Source organism: Acinonyx jubatus, chromosome E4 (genome assembly GCF_027475565.1).
Source record: "Acinonyx jubatus isolate Ajub_Pintada_27869175 chromosome E4, VMU_Ajub_asm_v1.0, whole genome shotgun sequence".
Taxonomy (NCBI): Eukaryota; Metazoa; Chordata; class Mammalia; order Carnivora; family Felidae; genus Acinonyx; species Acinonyx jubatus.
The window spans coordinates 62,724,696-62,743,237 of record NC_069395.1 but is presented as its reverse complement, the minus strand read 5'-3'; positions in this window follow the sequence as shown (position 1 = coordinate 62,743,237).

Below are 18,542 nucleotides of genomic sequence, written 5' to 3'. Positions count from 1 at the left end.
GTAATATCTGGGCGTTAGTTGTTACAATATTGGGTGCACTTAAAGGTCATGGGATTGTGAGATTGTCACTAATAATTCTTGATACACATTTTATGATGTCCTCTGTTCTTTTTTTTTTAATAGCTTTTGAAATTTACGTTCTTATAGAACTGAGTTAATAGGGCCCTCGCATCACCCAAGGACTCTGAACACTGAGTTAGGTTAAAAATTTCTCAGAAAACCTCAGTATCCTAACCAGCTATCTCTGTCTCCAGTTGGATCTAAGGCTTTTATCCTCCAAAAGCAACCAGGCATAGCAGCATTATTCACAAGAGCCAAAAAGCGGAAATAATGCCAGTGTCCATTGACAGATGAATGGATAAATAGAACATGGTGTACGTATATGATGGAATATTATTCAGCCATAAAAAGAATTGAAATCCTGATACATGCTGTGACATGAATGAACCTGGAAAACATTATGCTCAATGAAAGAGGCAAGTTAGAAGGAGAGAAGTATTGTGTAATTCCACTGATATCAAATACCGAGAATAGGTAAATTTATAATGACAGAAAGAATAGAGATCACTAGAGACTGGGGGGAAGGGAAGTATTGTTTCATGGTTGTAGAGTCTATATTTCAGATGATGAAAACATTCTAGACTTGGATAGTAGTGATGGTCACACATTATGAACGTACTTAAAGCCATTGAATCGTACACTTAAAACTGGTAAAAATTATAAATTGTATGTTATGTATAATTTGCCATAATTACGAAGAAACAAACTAACAAACAAGCCAAGAAGTATTGCTTAGCTCTCATTATTTGGGACCTGTTCTCTGTTTCTGTGAAGAAGAGAAGTATGTTTTGTATCTCTATGTTCTAACAAGAGACCACCAAGCGACTCCTCACAAAATGGGATCAGGGTTCCCAGACACCGAACACTGCACAGACACAGAGATAAAGAAAGATGTTCTTGAAACATTCAGATTGTTGTATATTGTGGCTGAGGGAAAAAAGGAGGGGGGTGGTGGTGAAAAGGTTTAAAATAAAGACAGTGAAAAAGATCAGAGTTTTAAAAGAGAAAAGGACCAGCAGTGAGAAAACAGTGACAACATATGAATCAGGAAACTAGCTGTGGAATAATATTAGAAGTTCTATATGTAGTACTAGAAGCTTCTCGCTCATAGATTTTTTTTCTTAGCCCACTGGGGAAAGGTTGAATTTTTTTTTTCCATTTCAAACATCTATGCTATTGGAGTATATACATATATTTTAAAAATATATATATCACTAAGCCTATTTAGGATATTAGCCGATCTTAAACATTTGCTTGTAGTGATTCGGATCATGTATAAAGGGAGCCAAACCAATCTCCCCTGAAAGTGCATCATGGATGAACCCTCCAAACTTGGGAGACCATGCTACTGAACTGCTCAAAACCACCAGCCTGGTTGAACAAAATTGGAATTATTTAGAAAAACAATTATTCAGTTTGCAAAACAGGTCCCAAACTATGAGTTGGTGGGGTGGCCTTGGAGATGGTGTCGGGGAAGAGTACCATGTGGAGGACTAAGAAAGTTGTTCAATGGGCTTTGAGAATAATAGTGAGCATTCTAGCTAAAGCCAGCCAGTTCCAGATCAAGGGGCAAAGTTTGAGTGTTAATGTAGATGATAGAGCAACAACCAAGATGTAGGCCGGGCACCCACTTAGAGACAACTGGTAAAATTCAATCCAGGTAAAATTTTTGATGGTGGGTGCCCATGTGCCTTGTTCCTGTAAATGCCCACCGTTCCGAATAAGGTAGGAACAAGGGCAATGAACAGGAATCTATCCATGACATCCACTCATCCTGGAGATGCTGGCTTTGGAGAAAGATCCAAGAATGCAGTTAGGTGGAGATGCACCTTGGGGGCTCCACCACCGGCCTGTCTATACTTAAGTTGACAATTAGCACAGCTAAAGTCCACCTGGCGGTTGCTACCAGTGAAATGGATGTGGAGGGCATTCTAATAGACTTGGGTAGGAGAGGCACATAGCAGAATAGCCTGCAAACCCATTATGGATGCACTCTGATGGGAGTTTAGAGATGTCCCTTAGGCTGACTGAGCGGAGGAAGAAGTCCTGTGTGACCAGAAGTCCTTGTCCAAGTGACTTACGTGTAAAGATAACTTTTGGCTGGCAGTTGCAGCTGCTGCTGACAGAGCTTTGTGTGGCCCTGCCTGCTGGCCTGCTTTGCACAATAGGGAGCCATTCTGTCCCTCCCTGCCAACGCCTGGGCTGGGTGGGCTGTTTGTTGCTATTGCGCCGCTGCTGCTGCTGTTTCTCAGCTGTCCGCAGCAAGGCCATGTGTTTGGAGTTGGGCACAGTGTGCCTTTGAGGTGGCTCTTTGGCCCATTCATTGCAGCTGTCCCACCTGTGCTGGCACAGAGCAGCTGCCGGGCCCCTGCACACATCCTGCCCACAGACCCCAACATGGGTGCCCTTGAGTCCTGGGAGGCTGCTTAAGCCACGCCTTGCTGTCTACAGTGACTGAGTTGTCTGTCCAGCACTCGTGGCTGCCTTTTTGCTAGTTGTTTAGTACGTCTGATGTCCGTGTGAGCTAGTTAGTTGTCCACGTTTGTCCTGTGGCTCCAGAAGGCTCAACTAGTCAGGAACCTCATAAATGTGTGCCTCTGGTTGCAGGGGAGACAGGTCAAAATATGGTTGAGTTGGTGGAAGTGTGTCTCTATTATTCAACTCAACTCAGAATTTTCTCTCCATGGGCTGGTAGGAAGGAGCCCTGCTATTTCCTAGGGAGCACTTGGCCTCCCTGCCTTCCTGCAGACCTTCAATAGTATATTTAATGGTGCTGGTTGTTTTTTAAAATTTATTTTAGAGAGAGAGCGAGGGAGAGAGAGAGAGAGAGCACAAGCAGGGGAGAGGGGCAGAGGGGGAGAGAGAGAATCTTAAGCAGGCTCCATGCTCAGCACAGAGCCCAATGCAGGGCTCGATCCCAAGACCTTGGGATCATGACCTGAGCTGAAATCAGGAGTTGGACGCTCAACTGACTGAGCCATGAGTCATGGTGCCCATCTTTAAATGCAATCTTGTCTTAATTAAAGTTTCTCTCTCTTAGTCAGAAACTTTTTGAATGCATAAAAAAATGTGTTGATAATTTAAAATCTCATATGATTTATGTAAATCACTGGCTATGTGGGACATTTCATTGAAGAGGGCTGGAAAATAAACTCAGTTTTTGCCTAATCCAGCATAATGGGCTGAATTTATAAATTAGATAAAAATAAACTCCATGGACTTTATGTCCATTACAGACTTCAAAGATATACACTGTTCCTACAGGATTGTCTCAGGGAAATAAGAATTATATTTATAGTCCACTGAATTGAAAATATTTTCCCAGAGGGGGTAACATCATCAAGATGACAAATATAGATCATTATCAACTTTAGCACCCCTCACAAAAAGATCAACTATCCACTATCCATACATAACACAACATTATGAAAATCCCAGAACCTGGGAGTGAGGCTGAAGCACCCCTGAGCCACAGAGACCAAGGAGGACCACATTAGAAAAGTAAGATGAATAGCTACAGTCTGACCACATCGCCTCTCCCTCCAGCCAGCACAGAGCTGCACCAAGAGGGTCCCGTGGGCCTATAGTTTCTCCAGTGGGAAAAGTAGAGCCCACAGTGGACACTCCATTCCCTGAACATTGCAGGTTGTTTCCTGGGAGGCCTACTTGGGTCCCACCTCATGGGGATCACTGGGAAATCTGTAGGCCTCAGCCACTGGAAATCAGATAGAGACAAAGAAGGGAGCACACTCGCAGAACCAGCACTCAGATCTTGCAGATCACATTCTTGTTGGCATGTTCCCCAAGCAGAGTTCCTACCCAGCAGCTCTGGCCATCTGCAGAGCCAAACCAGTGGCCCCATATGGCCAGGGAGCTTGCTTGTCATTTCTGCCTGATTTGAGTCTCCAGCCAATGAGCCATACTGTCCATGGAGACTGTCTTATGGCACTGCCCAGGCAAGAAAGCAAGTTCACTGTCCCACTCAACTGCTGACTATCGCTTCCAGTCCCACCTGACCAGGAAGCTTTGCCAGAGAAGCCAGGCAGCTGCAGAGCCCATCCTATAGCCCCACTTCAGCAGGGAATCAAGCCAGCAGCCATGAACAACTGTTAATAAGGTCTCTGGTCTGGCCTCACATAACCAGGGTGCCTGAAAAGTGTCCCTGGGAATCCTTAGAGACCAACCTATGGTAGTACCTAGCTACAGAGCCTAGCCTATGTAGCCCTCCTTGATCCCTGAACACAACTTGTGGCCTCACCCAGGCAGGGAGCCCAGAGAGTGACCACACCCAACTGTGGAGCATTGTCTCTATCTCCACTCAACTGTGCCTTTCTCAATCACAAAGTCCAGCCTGCAGCCCTTCCCAATTTCAGAGTACAGCCTGAAGCCTCATCTGATCACAGAGCAAAGTCTGAGGGCACATCTGTGAATCCCTGATTGTGGCCCAGTATGAACACAGAATCCAGCCAGTGGCACCAACTGGTCTGGGAGCATAGCCTGAGATCCCACCCAACCAGGAGTGATTGCAGAGCCTGGCCCACAACCTTACTTCATCACAGAGTCTAGCCAGGGTGGCACCACCCTTCCAACAGACACAGCTTGCAACTTCACCCAACCAGAGGGGATTGCAGAACCCAGTTAGTGGCCCCATGTGACTGCAGAACACATCCAGCAGCCCTGCCCAGTGACCCACCCAGGGGCCCTGCTTGAATGTGGAGCCCAACCATCAGACCCATACAACCAGAGAGCCCAGTCAGTGACACCCCCCAAAAAGACCCACCCTCAGATCACAAGAAGTGGCCTCTCTCAACTAGAAACACAAGTGGCAAATCCAACCTGCCCATGGATGATACTAGCTGACCCATCTGGTAACCCAAGCTGAGCTGACTGGTGAGGGTCCTTCCATGCCAAAGTAAACATGTAAAGTCTGGGGAAAAGGAGACCACTTATAGAAATGTACATATGCCAATAAAAGAAATCAACTATCATGCAGAATCAGGTAAACACGACTGCACCAAAGGAAATGAATAAAGCTCCAATGACTGGCCCTGAAGAAATGAACATCTATGAAATGTTTGGCAAAGAACTCAAAATAAACCTTTTAAGGAGGTTTATAGAAAACTTTAGACACAAGCAGGCAATTAAAAATTTATGAACACAAGCAGGCAATTAAAAAAATTAGGAAAACAAAGCATGAACAAAATGAGTAGTTCAACAGGCAATAGAAATTCTTTTGGGGGGTGTACCTGGGTGGCTCAGTCATTGAGTGTTTGACTTCAGCTCAGGTCATGATCTCACAGTTTATGAGTTCGAGCCCCCATCAGACTCTGTGCTGACAGCTAGGAGTCTGGAGCCTGCTTTGGATGCTGTGTCTCCCTCTCTCTCTCTGCCCCTCACTCACTCACACTCCGTCTCTCTTTCTCTCTCTCTCTTTCTTTCAAAAATAAATAAACATTAAAAATTATTTTGTTATGATATAAAGGCACTGAAAAGTACATTAAAATTATTTTTAATGTTTATTTACTTATTTTGTGTGTGTGAGACAGAGAGACAGAGAGAGAGAGCAAGCACGAGTGGGGGGGGGGCGCAGAGAGAGAGGAAGAGAGGACCCCAAGCAGGCTCCATGCTGTCAGCACAGAACCCGACACACGGCTTGATCCCACAAATGATGAGATCGTGACCTTAGCTGAAAGCAAGAGTCAGATGCTTAACTGACTGAGCCACCCAGATGCCCTGGAAATAGGAATTATTTTTAAAAAGTCCCAAGCAGAAATCCTAGAGCTGAAGAATACAATGACTGAACTGAAGACTTTACTAGGGAACTTTAATAGCAGGCTCAACTATACACAAGAAGGAATCAGTGAACTAGATGATAGGTCATTTGAAATTATCCAGTCAGTGAAGTAAAAAGAAAAAAGAAAGAATGGGAAAGAGTGAAAAAAGCCTATGAGACTCATGGAACATCATCGAAAGAAACAAATATGCACATTATGGAAATTCTAGAAGGAGAAGACAAAGAAAGTCTAATTATAGCTGAAAATTTCCCAAACTTGGGGACAGAAATGGACATCCAGATTCACAAAGCCCAAAGGATTACAAATAGGTTGAACCCAAAAAAGGGCTACATAAAGACATGTTATAATTAAATTGTCAAAGTCAAAAACACAAAGAGTAGTTTGAAAGCAGCAAGAGAAAAGTAACTCACCACAAACAGGGGTTCTCCTATAAGTCTATTCATGGGTTTTTTAACAGAAATTTTTCAGGCAGAGAGTGGGATGATACATTCAAAATATTGAAAGAAAAAAACCTGTCAACCAAGAATACTATACTTGACAAAACTGTCTTTTGGAAGTAAAGGAGAGATAAAGACTTTCCCAAACAAACAAAAGCTGAGGGACTTTATTTAAATTTTTTAAATGTTTATTTATTTTTGAGACAGAGAAAGACAGAGCATGAATGGGGGAGGGTCAGAGAGAGAGGGAGACACAGAATCTGAAACAGGCTCCAGGCCGTGAGCTGTCAGCACAGAGCCCAACATGGGGCTTGAACTCACAGACCATGAGATCATGACCTGAGCTGAAGTCGGAAGCTCAGCTGACTGAGCCACCCAGGTGTCCCTGAGGGACTTAATTTAAAAAAAAAAGTTAGAACTAATCAATGAATTCAGTAAAGTTGCAGGATACCAAATCAACATACTGAAATCAATTGTGTTTCTATACACTAACCACAAAACATTTGCTAAAGAAATGAAGAAAAAAATCTTATTCATAACATTGTCAAAAATAAGAAAATACTTAGGAATAAATTTAGCAAAGGATATAAAATATCTGTACACTGAAAGGCATAAGACTTTGATGACAGGAATTGAAGACACAAATAAATAGAAAGATATGTGCTCATGGAGCAGACGAATTAATATTGTAGAAATGTCTGTACTACCCAAAGCCATCTGTCTAAGCCACCTCAATGCAATACCTATCAAGATTCTAATAGCATTAAAAAACACACACACACAACAGAAAAAAAAAATCTAAAAAATTTGCATGGAGCCACAAAAGATCCCAAACAGGTAGAAGAGTGCTGAGAAAGAAGACAAAAACTGGAGGCATTACTTTTTTATTTCAAACTATATTACAAAGCTATAGTAATCAAAAAAGAATAACAGGGGCATAAAAACAGAACCATAGATCAATGGAACAGAATAGAGTCCAAAAAGAAACCCATGTATACCTGGTCAACTAATACTGACTATGGAGCCAAGAATACTCAATGGGAAAAAGTCTTTTCAAAAATTGATGTTGGATAAACTGCATATTCACAGACAAAAGAATGAAACTAGTTTCCCAACTTACACCCTTCGCAAAAATGGGCTCAAAATGGCTTAGAGACTTAAATGTAAGAACTGAAACCATAAAACTTTTAAAAGAAACATAGAGAAAGCCTCCTTGACATTGATCTTGGCATTGATTTCATGGATATGTCACCCAAAGCACAAACAATAAAAGCAAAAATCAACAGGAAGGAATACATCAAACAAAAAAGCTTCTGCACAGCAAAATGAATGAATGAATGAATGAATGAATAGATATATACATAAATAAATAAATAACAAATAATAAAATCAACAAAATGAAAAGTCAGCCTAAAGAATGAGAGAGAATATTTACAAACCACATGTCCAATAAGAGGTTAATATTCAGAATATACATGGAACTCGTACAACCCAATAACAAAAACCAAATAATCCAATTAAGAATGGGTAAAAGAACTGAGTAGACATAATTCCAGAGAAGATATTCAAAGGGCTACAAGTATAAGAAAAGGTGCTCAACATCACTAATTATCAGGGCAATGCAAATCAAAACCACAATGGGACATTGCCTTACACCTGTTAGAATGGCTATTACCAAAAAGACATGGAATAGACGCTGATGAGGATGTGGACAGAAGGGGACCCTCGTACAACTAACTGTTGGTGGGGTTGTAGCTTGGTGCAGTCACTATGGAATACAGTATGCAGGTTCCTCAAAAGGTCAAAAATAGAGCTACCATGTGATTCAATAATTCCACTTCTGGGTATAAACAGAGGAAGTCAAATAATTATCTGTAAGAGACCTTTGCACCCCCGTGTTCATTGCATCATTGTTTACAATAGCCAAGGCATGGAAATAACCTAAGTGTCCATCAGTGGATGAATGGAAAAAGAAATGTGGTATATGTACACAATGGAATATTATTCAGCCATAAAACCGAAGAAAATCCTGCTGTTTGTGACCACAAGGATGAACCTTGAGGACATTATCCTAACTGAAATAAGAATCTAAAACAACAACAAATCAGACACCTAGAAACAGAGAGCATATTGGTGGGTGTCATAACGTGTGGGTCAGGGTGGGGGTGAAGATGATCAAAGGGTACAAACTTTTAGTTGTCAGGTGAATAAGTTCTGGAGCTGTAATATGCAGCACGGTGACTATAGTTAACAATACTGTCTTGTATAGTTGAAAGCTGTTCTCTTAAGAGAGTAGATCTTAAACGTTTTTGCCACACCAAGAAAAGCACATTGTGATGTGCTAACTAATCTATTGTAGTAATTGTTTCACAATATGTACATATATGAAAAGATTACACTGTATACCTTAAATTCACCTAATGTTTAATAAAGTCAATCAGATCTCCAAATTAAAAAAAAAAAGGTGTACACAACATTATATGTCAATTACATTGCAATAAAGCTAGAAAGAAATGTACTTCCCTGGAATTTCTGAACTAAAATTTTAAAACAACCTAGATTCAAGACTATTTGTGTCTTAAAAGCTGAATAAAGTAATTGGTATTAACTTAATATTCAATCATGCAGACTAAAGCAAGAGGTCACCTAGGTAATAAAAAGGTGAAATACTTAAGAAAAAAATCATATGAATAAGAAAATGATCATCTCAGTGAGACTTGACCCTTATCTTCAAGGTATTCACCACAAAAAGGAACAAGTTGATAAATCACTGATAACTGCTTTCTCAGTTTGAATGTTCCTGTACATGTAGAGACTTCAGAGGCTTAAAAATTAACGCTTAATTTATTAAACTTAAAAATTCACAAGTTCAAAAACCTCATTTTCAGGTTGAAACTTAAGCTTTTATGTTCAACTTACAAATTGTTTTATTCTATTTATACATTCCCTATATTTTTACAACCACTTTTAAGAAAACTCTCACTACTTAATTGAATTCTCTTAAATAATTTAAACTGTGTTTATTAAAATGATGTACTCATTTCTTCTTTAAATGCTTCAATTGTGTGATTAATAAACAAAAAATTTTTAAGTACCTGCATTGCTCCTTTGAATCTAATAAAAGGAAACTTGCACGCATGATGAATCTGAAGCTCTTAAAACTGCTTTCCTGTTGTTTACAACCTTGGTAATACTCTCTTAGACTTTTTAATTTAGACTCATAAGTCAACCCAATTAATGTCATATTTTAAGTAGAAATGTGAAATTAGAATTACATTCTGTTACATATTGAAACGTGCCTATTTCTCTTAAACATTCTAAATATTCAATAGAGCAGGTATACACATGTATTTTCCAAATTTAGCTAAAACCTTAACATGTTTGTTTGATTTATTTTGATATTTAACTACTTAAGTCTATATCTTCCCAGGGTGAAAACAAACAAACAAACTTACCTTCTAAAGAAACTTTGTTACCCCCATCCAAGCAAATATATTGCAGTTGCCTAAAGACCTAGAGATACCCCCTCATCAGATCATGGGACTTGATTCTTTCCACCATCATGATGAGACGAAACAAGATCTCTCTGTGTCGCTATAAAAGGTAGTCCAAAACTTGATAAAGGGACTGTACTCTTGTCCATGTCCCAAGACTTAAATTCTGCCATTACTTAATTTTCTGTTCACTTCCTGAAATCTGCAATTCCCACCAAGATGTAACTAATTTTGTCCACTGCCTCAACTGGATTTGTGTTTCTCTGACTCTTTTGAGATAAGTGAATATTATCTAAATAGATCCTGAATTTCTCCCCAGTCTTTGCGTGCTTGATTCTGCATACAATCAAAACCATGCTGATGTCTGCAATGTGTCACATTAAAGGCAATGACAGAAATATGCAGAGATGCTGTGCATGAGGGCTACCTAGCTCAGCCTGCTAAATAGGACCTAGCAAAGTAAGAGTGAAAATACTCTGGTTAAATCCATGTTTGGGAGAGAACATCCTGGTACCAACAGGGATAATTTATTTGACAAGACTGAAGGCAGGGAGGTGGTTGCAGAAATCCTGGTGAGTGATGATATTAGGCAGTGAGAAATTATTCTCAAAGGAGGGAGACAAATACATACACATTTAAGAGATAAAATTAGCAAGATGGTGATAGATTGGAGGGTAAGGGAGAGGAGTTGATGTTTTCCAAAATCCAGTGTCTTAAGCAAGCTTCAGAAATGGTTGAGTTTGGGCTGAATTTTTAAACAAGTATCTGTAGGTAGATATTCCATGTGGTTGCTTGAAATGAGAAAAGGAATTTCTGAATGACTGCGGTATTAGGTAGGAGGACCAAGCTGTCATTTTTTCATGAACATTCAAGAGCCAGATATGTACTGTTACTCCTTCTGAATGTTATATTCTTTAACTTAATGGTCACTTCCTCAGGAGGGACTTTCCTATTGTCAGACTCAATAAAGCTGCCCTTTCATATTTTCACAGGCCTCTTTTTGTCTTTTTTGAATCATAGTTCAAAATTTATAACTAGGTAATTACTGATGTGATTGCTTGAACAATGTCTCTCCCAATGGGTGAAGGCTAGGACTATGTCTGTCTAGTTTATTCTCTGTTTAAACCCCAGAACCTAGCATGATGTCCAGCAGTTAAAAGCTTCTCAACAACTATTTGTTGAATGAATGAACAGATCAATGAAGGAAAAGCTATATGAATGAATGAATGAATGAATGAATGAATGAATGAATGTATGAATGTGATGAACAACACAGGCCCCTGAAGGTAAAGACAATTCAATATGTTCATTACAATGGTACCCAGGATTTTTCTCAGCCATGTGTGGAGCTTGGAAAAACAGAATGTAAGAGCAGTTAAAAGCATTGGCCTGTGTCAGACATGACAAACACTTAGTGCTTTACCACATATGAGCTGGGTGACCTTAAAAAATTCACCTGACCCTTAATACTTCGGTTTTCTCATTTGTAAAATGGGAATAATTATGATATGGTGTATGTGTATTTAGTTTTATTTCAAAGAGTAGAGGATTATATATAAAATATTTTTAAGCAAAGCCAAAGTCTCAAAATCAGCCATGGGGTATTCACCCCTATTTTGCTTTGCTTTATATTTAAACACATAGAACCTTCTAGAACATAGGCAAGGGTGTCATTTTAAAGGCTGTAAATGGAAGGAGATTGGAGAAGGCAGTCTTTACACTTGAGAACGTAGGCAACTCTTAAATCATTATGTGCAGCTCTCAAACGCAACCAGAAGAAAAATAATTCCTTTATGGATTACATTAACAAAATGATTGAAAGTAATACTACATTAGAAACATTTAAAATAAGTTTTTTTAGTGTTTATTTTTGAGAGATAGAGAGATAAAGAGACAGAGTGTGAGCAGGGAGGGGCAGAGAGAGAGGGAGACATAGAATCCAAAGCAGACTTCAAGCTCTGAGCTGTCAGCACGGAGCCTGATGTGAGGCTGGAACCCACGAACCACGAGATCATGACCTGAGCTGAAGTTGGCCACTTAACCAACTGACTGAGCCCCCAGGCACCCCACTACATTAGAAACATTTTTTTTTTTTACGTTTATTTATTTTTGGGACAGAGAGAGACAGAGCATGAACGGGAGAGGGGCAGAGAGAGAGGGAGACACAGAATCGGAAACAGGCTCCAGGCTCTGAGCCATCAGCCCAGAGCCTGATGCGGGGCTCGAACTCACGGACAGCGAGATCGTGCCCCGGGCTGAAGTCGGAGGCTTAACCGACTGAGCCACCCAGGCGCCCCTACATTAGAAACATTTTAAGTAATATTATAACATAGGGCCCATAAGTAATTTAACCTCAGTATTTCATGTAGACATTTGCCACATGCACCCAGCATAATAACTACTTTGGGTATTACATTTGAAAAGTAACAATTGTAGAAGAAAAGTTTTTATCATTGGAGAATTCTGACATCCAGCCTCACATGAAGGGTGGCTTCTCAAATTTATTGCTGAGTTTATGATACCTGATTTATAGTCACATTTTTAAAAATACAAACTGTAGACATGTTTGATATCACCAGGGACTCCTGACTCCTACCTGAGACTAAATGTGGCCTCTCAAGTTTATTGCCAGATTTAGATTTTATGGCCCTCTGATTTATAGTAACTGGCAAAGTTACTATATGACATTCTTAGTGGGTTTTTTTAATCATAATCATCTTTGAATGTTTATTTACGATCATGTTAATATTGTGCTTTAGTACTTTTGTGCTTCTGAAAATGTTATGGCCTGAAGAAAAGAATCTATGGGCCATCTGCTCTGCCAGTAATCCCTGGTTTCCTAAAGCAACTGATCTCATCAGAATTTATTCACATGGTACCATTACTTCTCATAAGACAGTAATGAGGGGCTGTTTTTTAAATTAAGTAGATATAAGCAAATGACTAATTCCATGAAACACGTTCCAACATTATTACAAATATTAAGAGTAGATCAGAATCTAAAAATCAATGGCCACATGTGACCACCCACAGATCACACTTTGAGACTCCTGGTATCTCAGAGCCTCCAGGAAGCGAGAAGAGTTACTGGTGGGGGGCCAGGTAGCACAGTGTCACCCCCAACTTGGTACCTGTTGGGTCCTATTCTCATTGCAGCTGGAACTGTCCACATGAAAGCAATTTCAGGGTGCGGGGGCGCGGACCAGGGACAGACGCTTCTCAATGTGAAAGTTCTGGCTTGCATGTATTCTATGTAGAGGACATACTTTTTCAGGCCAAGGTGCCGATTAAAACCCATAGCCAAAGCCACTTGCCTGGTGGAAAGGCAAACAGAACCCAGAATTCTTAATGTTCCCTCACTCACTGTATCAGCAGTAAAAAGGAGAAAGGGGCCTATGTGCCATTTTCCCAGAAGTGTGGGCTTTCCAAGGATTCACGGTCGCATGGAAAGTGTGGGCTTTCCAAGGATTCACGGTCTTGCTTTAGCCATCCTACGGAAGAAGTGTTCGGTTTTGAAATGTCAGAACACTGGCCTCAATGAAGTGGATGTGGTCCCTGCTCACATGACACAGAATTGGGGGGTGCAGGGCTGTGAAGAGATTAATGTGGTCAGCTGGAATCCCTTCCTGGAGTCTTGAACTCTCTGGAGGAAATGAGCATGTCTGTAGATACTTTGATAATCCAGCCAAGCACAGAAAGTCCATGCACCATGTTGTGTCTATAAGGGAGGTGTGACTCCTGATCTCCCATTCCACTTCTGGAATCTGTCTCCATCCTTAAGGTTTCCCCATTGCCTTGAAGTTAAATGTGCATTCCACACTCTCCCCACTCTTCTCCAGAAGAGAAGGGTGAATCAGCAGCATATTCATGCTCCATCCACTGAGGCACCCAGGTGTCCATTTGTGTTGGCGTGTCTGGTAGATCAACTGCTAAGCAACAGGCCAGTAATTCAAAGTCTGTGGCATGTAGTCCCTGATGTGCTGACCCTAGGTCAGCCTCTTACAATTCCTTCTGCATCAGTGTCCACATCTGTAAAAGGAGAGGCAAGGCACGTGGCTGGTAAAGATTAGTAACATGTCGCTGTTGAACTGATGGATGGGAGGCCCTCAGAGCTGTCACCTGCTCCTTAGATGACGTGGAGGGTTCCAGGATGTAAGCCCTTCTACTGTCTTCTTAGATCCCCCGTATAAGTGCCCCATCCCATTTCTCCTCCATTCTTGGGCATCTCTGGCCTTATTGTAATTGCAATTGTCACTGGAGGTCAGTGACAGGCTGGCTTCACAGCAAGGAGGAAGCTGAAGACATGGAGATGGGAAGATGGAGACAGGCAGAAGATAAAGCTGTGCCCATGTTGGAGAGGCTCAACATCTGAGGGACATGACAGGCTTTACAGGAGACAGAACTGGGTTCAAATGCCCCATGCGGCTGTGATGTAACTGCCCTACACCTGGTCGCTTTCCATCAATGAAATGAGAATGACAATAGGGCCTACATCAGAGCATGGCTGTGACAATGAAGCTCCCAGGGGCGTGCAGAGCTCTTAGCACCTGGTGGGCATCCCAGGTAACTAATAACTATCAGCAGTAACTAATTCTATCATCACTGTGCCCACCCCATGCTGCAGCTAAACATGGAGGATTTTCATTTCTGATTTACCATCCTACATTTTTCTGTAGGTCCCTCATGGCTTAACCTGGGAATCGAGATCTAGCTGGGAAAAAGAAACCTGTATTTATTTATTGTACATTATTTATGCACTTTGGGAATTCACCTACCTTCCCAGGGATCCAGTGTGGCCTGTTCACAATAAAGCATTAGCTCTTGGTCTTCTGTGGGAGCTGATTTCCTCCGAAGAAGAGGCACTGAGGGTAGCCAACAGCCGGGCATAAGTTCAGAGGTGCTATGGAAGGCATGTGCCTGGAAGAGCCCTACGAGGGAGACTGCCCATTGCCTGACATTATGGACGCTTGTCCGGTACCTTCTTTGAGTTGTCCACTTATTTTTTTTTAAATATTTATTTATTTATTTGTTTAGAGAAAGAGAGAGAGAGAAAGTGGGGGTGGGGGTGAGGGCAGAGAGAGAGGGAGACAGAGAATCCCAAGCAGGCTTCACACTGTCAGCACAGAGCCCAATGCAGGGTTTGAAATCACCAACTGTGAGATCAAGACCTGAGCTGAAACCAAGAGTCAACGCTTAACTGACTGAGTCACCAGGTGCCCTTGGGTTGTCCACTTCTTAAAGAGTGGAGACCCTACCTCTGTGGGGGTTGAATGAGGCATGTATACGTAAGGTACTTAGCACAGTGACCTGCACGTAGTTCTCACAAAATCAAACCTGTTCACATGCTGCTTCTGGTTATGATGTTTACGACATTTACGATGTTCATATTCTTAAGGTCTGGCACTTAGGAGGCACTCAAAAACTTTTTGTCAAACTTTTTTTGAGTCTGTGGTGATCATTTATGGAGTCTATTCCGGTACTGCCTAAGTGATTTGACATTCTTGAGCCTACAAAGTAAAGAATAATGGAAAAAAACCTCTATTTTGTATGAAACTCCAGGAAATGTTGTGGCTAAATCTAGGGGGATGGTTTCCCATCATTCACAACTGAAAGGCAAACAAGCAGAGGAAATTCTCCCAACCTCCCCTAAGTTACCCAGTGTCCCAAACATCCAGATGCATTCATTCTCAGCAATGTGGAAGTTGAAAAGTTGTTTTGGTTTCCAATGACCACTGTTCTTTCGTATCCATTAATATTATGTTCAGCTATTTCAACCTTTCATTTTTTTCATAGGTCAAAGATTGCCATCATAGTAATAAAGGCGACTTTCACAAACATATTGCATGGAAGTAAATGAAGGAACTGATTGTCTAATATAGATGGGTTTCAATGTCCATTTTGTCAAATGAGAACCTCACAAGACACCAACTGTTCCCACACCGTATTCAAGTCGTGACCAAATGATCCACATTTTCCCTTTCTTATTGTCAGCCTGTAAACATGTTAAAAAAGATTTCGTCTCAGGTTATGATCCCAGGGTTGTGGGATCGAGTCCCATGTTGGGCTCCACGCTGAGTGTGATTCTTTCTCTCTGCCACTCATGCTCTCTCTATCTCTCTCTCTTAAAAAAAAAAAAGATTTTAGTCTTAGTTTTATGATTCATTTCCCCCCTAATGTTTATTGTGTGCATTACATTATCACTGAACAACAACAACAAAAAATTTAATTTAACAAGACCAGATGGAACTTACTACATGCCAGGCACTGTTCTAGGCACTTTATATGTATTAATTCATGAGTCTTTTAACAACTCTGAGATGGTTACTATTATTATCAAGGTTTTTCAAAAGAGGGATCTGAGGCAGAGAGAGGTTAAAAAACTTGCCCAAGGATACACAACTATTAAAAAACAGAGGCAAGCTATATTTCTACCTATGCTACTATCCCTTGACACCAAAGATGGGCACTAAAATAATGGCTAGTGGTCAATGAAATGCACAGGTGAGCTAATACTGAATTTTTCGTGTCTATCAAAAATCATCAATTCCATATTTTTACATTTTCTAAATGGTCAGACACATTGGAATGACAATTTAGCTCATTAAATTTATTCCATATAACTTAACATATTGATGTAAATGGTTGAGAAAAGATTCAAATGTTTGGAAACAGTTTTGTTGGAAAGTATGCCCATTTTGGTTGGTGTATGCATTAAAAAAAAGATTCCAGATGAAATCTAAGGAAGCTTGGTACCAGAGAAAAGTATAGTTGAATTTGCAGCTTTGCTGCTAATCAGCCATAAGACCTTGGAGAATATATTTGACCTTCCTGAGCCTCCATTTTTCTTCTGTGTACTGGATGTGATAACACTTAGCTTCAAATTGTACTCACGGTAGGAAAGAACATACCCACAGTGCCTAGAACAGTGTGTGGCTCATGGTATCTGATTAACACATGCTCATTTCATCTCCACCAATTTCCAGAGCTCTCAAGATTGGCGTAGAGTAGATACCACCATGCTCAAAGCAAATTCCTCTTACTCAACATTCTAGCACATGATGTCTTTTCTCTGAATGCCTTTGCAACAATTGTAAGAATTTGATTCTAATACACTAAAATTGTGAGTCATTTGTTCAGGGGGTAATTAGAATATAAGGAAATAGAGTTTAGAAATTTAAAACAAAGCTGCAAGAGTAGAGGTTTTGTAAGAAAATCTTAGGGAAAGAAAGGCAGCTAAGGAAAAGGAAACTAGGTTCTTTTTTTTAAACGTTTATTTATTTTTGAGACAGAGAGAGACAGAGCATGAACGGGAGAGGGTCAGAGAGAGAGGGAGACACAGAATCTGAAACAGGCTCCAGGCTCTGAGCAGTCAGCACAGAGTCCAATGCGGGGCTCGAACCCACATACTGTGAGATCGTGACCTAAGCCGAAGTTGGACGCTTAACCGACTGAGCCACCCAGGCGCCCCTGAAACTAGGTTCTTAAAGTTAGACTTTTTTGTTGGAAAGGAGAGAATCGAGCTGGGTCTGTGAAGCTGTGAGGTTCTCATGGCCAGTGTTGTGACCTATATAACCAGATGCGTTGCAGCAAGTGGCATAAAGCCTTTTCCAATTTAATAATCCTAATTTCTATGAATGCTGCAAAACCTGGAGTGTGGGAATCAAAATGATAGAATTTAAAATATTTGGGAATTTGAATGAAGAATCAGATACAGAATTACAGATACAGCATCATTATTGTTTGCAGAATGACAAATGTTTGAAAAGGAAATCCTCGCAGACAGTGCCCTGGAGATAAAAATTAGTTTCATAGCCTTTATTATTACTAGCTTGAGCAACACAAAACGTCATTAATGTTTATCATTCATTGCTATGCTATTTTATTTCAGGGGATATAAAAATATGTACAAAGCTATCCTAAGTTTAATCTGTAACCTCTGTCTCAATAAACCTGTTTTTCCTAGAAGATGTTGAGTTCCTCAGCTGTGTATTTTCTACCCTTCAAAGTAGGAAATCAACTCTTAACATTTGAAGAACAACCAAGCGTTACATCATATTGTTTGTATGTTGTATGTATTGTTGGAGCCTTGGAAGGCTTCTTTGTGATACTTCATTGATAAGTTTGATGGAAGCTTTGAAATTCTATGAATGAAGAGGGACACTGAATGACTTTTTCATCATTATTTTGGGTGCTCAGTAAATACTTGGTGAAAGAATGGTAGACTGTTATTTCTTTCTTTTGGTCACCAGAAATAGCTCAACATCATATTTTTTTAAGTAGGCTTTGAGCCCAGTGCAGAGCCCAGCATGGAGCCTTAACTCACGACCCTGAGATCAAGACCTGAGCTGAGATCAAGAGTCAGACGCTTAACCGACTAAGCCACCCAGTGCCCCAAATAGTTCAACATCCTTAAATGACCAGGTATGCCTCGCCTGTCAGAGAATTCAAAGCCAAGCTCTATCCTTGGTTGGTATATTTTTTCTTGACAGGATGTCTTGACCTAATCTTCCCCCTCTTCTTGGCTATTACTATGGGTTTTTTTTTTTTTCTTTTCTTCTTCTTCTTCAATCCTTTGTTAATGGTTTGGGGCATTATTGTACTTATGCTTTTATTAAAAGTTGCTCAAATACCCTTCCCCCTTTTAAAGATGCTCATGGTACATAAGTAATTAAATAGCAATTTCAAACCCTAAAATAGATGAGCCTGGGAGACATTGTGTGGTTCAGGTCTTTGTATTTACTCATTCCGTTTCTTCC